Genomic DNA, 3,710 nt, shown 5'->3' with positions numbered 1-3,710 from the left:
TGATTCATTTATTTTTGGCTAGGCAGTGGGGTTAAGTGACTTGCCCAGGGTCACTTGGGCAAGTGTCTGATGCCAAATTTGAACTCAGGTCCTCCTGACTTGAGGGCCAGTGCTCTATCCGATGCACCACCTAACTGCCCCAAAACTAAGTATTTTAAATAAATCAATCCATATCTTAATCCAGAAAGAGTAACCATATTTTTAAAATTAGAGCTATATATAATAAATTTCCAAAATAATATTTTATGTTTCCCAATTAAAAAAAACCCATCTCACAAATGAAATAGAAAAAGTCCTAGTTATTAATCATTTGACTTATCTGTAGAAGTAGTTCTCATTTCATTTTAGAGAGCTAGATATTTCTGAATATAAATGGATAAGAAGCCTATTTGCCATAAATAAACATGATGAATTTGGTTTTGCTACATCTGAACAAGAATGGTTAATAGATCTGTCTTACAACAGTATACTTAATAAGTATTTGAACCTGAAAATCTTATTATGTTTTGGCTGGATGAATAAAAAGTCTCTTGCAAAAAGTTCTCTTTCAAAGTCACACAAATTTTACTACTATTTATCACATCTTATTTATATGAAACAGGATTTTCTGCTGTAGCTACCATAAAGACAAAATTTCATTTTGAGTAGTGGTTGAAAAAAGAATTTCCAATACAGAAAATGTCTATCAACTGGGTAATGGCTAAACACATTGTGATATGTGAATATAATAGAATATTGCTGTGCTGAAAGAAACAATACCTTTTTAGAGTCTTTTCCTCCACTGATGCTTGAGAAGATAGCTGCCACCCATTAAAGATATTGTGACCATAATAACCAGAAGTTCATCACAAATGAACTTCTAAGATGTAAACTGTTAGTTATAAATGTTCTACATCCTAGGAAAACCAAAGTGCCCCAAACTGAAATTCAAGAAAAATAGGCTGAGATTTACAAGACAACTTTAGATGTCATTTTTGTCCTTAGATTCAGAATCCATTTTGGTAGTGGTAAAGCCAAAAAAAAAACCCAACAAAAAACCAACAACAATAACAACCAAGCTTTGGAATGATTTATGATTCAACGACACAGAAAAAAAATAAACTAAAATGCAGACTTTCAAGGCATGGCCTTTCATAAGAAAAGATACTAAGAAAACAGGTGCAGCAACTTAATGAAAAAATGAAGAAACTCAGGAATACTGCACAGGCAAATTTGGTGCTAGCAAAAAGTGAGCTGGTGATTGGATAACAGAAGCATGAAAAGGCACTGAAGTGATTGTTAGTTGTGAAGATAGTATGAATCTTTCATGAGAGCAGGGGCAGCTAGGTGGTGCAGTAAATAGAGTGCTGGGCACAGAGTCAGGAAAACTCATCTTCCTGAGTTCAAATCTGGCCTTAGATACTTACTAGCTGCATGACTCTGGGCAAGTCACTGTTTGCTTCAGTTCCTCATCTATAAAATAAGCTGGAGGAGGAAATGGTAAACCACTCCAGTATCTTTGCCAAAAAACCCCCCAACAAAACAACAAAATAACCCAAATGGGGTCATGAAGAGACAGACACTACTGAAAAATGGCTGAATATCTTTATCAGAGTAATAATAAGCTATGTAAAAGCTTTGGAATAAAAGAAATGATGATAGTAAAGAACATAGAGGAGAATGAGAAGACACATGAACTGATGCAAAATGAAAGAAGCAGAACCAAGTAAACAATACTTGTTGCGCATGTTTTGAGACTTTTTCCAACATATTAATCAATTATTCTGATTTTTCCTCTTTTTCTTTAAAACTATTATTTGTTATTTGAGATGGCTCTCTGGGAAGGGGAGAGAGGGATACTGAAGGAAACTATGGTAATGTAAAATAAAGACATCAATAAAAACTTTAAAAAATTTTAAGAGCAAAAAGAGGGTATTTGAGTGTTGGGAAATATGTTTGTCAAAACAAAATGTATTAATGAATTTTAAAACGTTTTCTGTATCTATTTTGTTTTTCATACTAAATCACTTTCTAATGACCCCTTCATAGGAACCTCTTTTTACCAAAACAAAAATTCTGCCAAAAGTTAAGCAAAATCATTCAATATATTGTCAGCTACTGAAAGCATGTAGCATTTTTTACCCATAGTTCACTAGTTCTTTACAGAGAAGAAGGGATTGTGTTCTAGCATCACACACTGGGAACCAATAATGGTCACTGACATTGGTTGACTTTGGTGGTTTTTTGTTTCCATTATTGTAATCTGGGTGTATAGTTCAGATTCTGCTTTTTTTGCTTTACATTAGTTAATACAAGTCTCCCTGTGTTTTCCTAGATCCCTCATAGGCATCATTTATTAAACATAATCACATTTCATTAAATTTATGTGTTACAGTGTAATCAGTTCTCAATCAATGGGCACCTACCTTATTTCCAATTCATTGGGACAACAAATAATGTTGTTATTGATATTTTGGTATGTACTGGACTTTTCAATCTGTCTCTGACTTTATTGTTATATACACATGGAAAGCAGGAGTTCTGGGCTCTGGCCTCTAGAAGGTTGTTCACTCTTGATCTGGGCAGACAGGAAGACAGCAATGGAGACATGATAAAAGGTAATTTACTTTATTCTTCTCAATCATTCCTCTCACACAGCGAGAATGGAAGCTCCAACACTTACAGCATCCTGTAATTATGCTTTTCACAGGGGCCAGTGAGAATGGGAGCTCAGCTCCTAAAGCATTCCCCTAAGCCTTGATGGCGGCAGGTCAAGGCAGGCACAGCTTTTCAGTGGGCACATTCCACAAATCCACAAATCTGTATTTACTGACCAGTGCCCACTTGATTTATAGAAGAGGAGCACACAAAGAAGGCATTTGGCCAACAGTAAGTTTACATTAACTTTGGCAATATGAAGGTGACTCAGCATAGAGCAGGCACAGTGGGTGTTTACAACTTATGCACAAATATTTATGTTATGTATGGTTATATAACAATGCACAAGCAATGGCATTGTTTACAAGCCATGGTCCCGGAAACTAGTAGATTGTTTGTGGCCATGGATCCTGGGAACTACTATCTTAAAAAAGAAAACAAATCCACTTTACATACAATACACAACACTGGAATTGCTGGGTCAAATGTATGAACATAACTTTTCTCATAAAACTTCAAATTTTTATCTAGAATGCTGGAACAAATTCACAGCTCCACCAACAGTGTATCTGTGTAATTTTCTTTTTTCTTTCTTTTTTTTTTTGTGATTGTTGATAGTCTGAATTTCTTCTCGAAACTGTTTGGTATTGGGGCAGCTAGGTGGTGCAATGGATAGAACACCAGCCCTGGAGTCAGGAGGACCTGAGTTCAAATCTGGCCTCACAAACATAACACTTACTAGCTGTGTGACCCTGGGCAAGTCACTTAACCTCATTGCCTAGCCATAAAAAAAAAGAAAGAAAGAAAAGAAAAAGAAAACTGTTTGATATTCTTTGACCTATAGCAATATACAATATATTGTATACATATACATACATAAATGCTTTTTTTAAAAAAGATCAAACCATATCAATACCCTAAACCTGATAAAGAAATTGTTTTAACCTAACCCCCAGCAACCACTCATTTCTATGCAAAACAACATTTATTTGTAAAATAAGGAAGATTTGATTAAATTATTTTGAGGACTTTTCTAGTTACAAAATCCTATGACTGAGTATTTAAGGAATCTT

The sequence above is a fragment of the Phascolarctos cinereus genome, unplaced genomic scaffold, assembly GCF_003287225.1.
Source record: "Phascolarctos cinereus isolate Bilbo 61053 unplaced genomic scaffold, phaCin_HiC Scaffold_7;HRSCAF=346, whole genome shotgun sequence".
Lineage (NCBI taxonomy): Eukaryota > Metazoa > Chordata > Mammalia > Diprotodontia > Phascolarctidae > Phascolarctos > Phascolarctos cinereus.
This window is presented reverse-complemented; position numbering follows the sequence as displayed.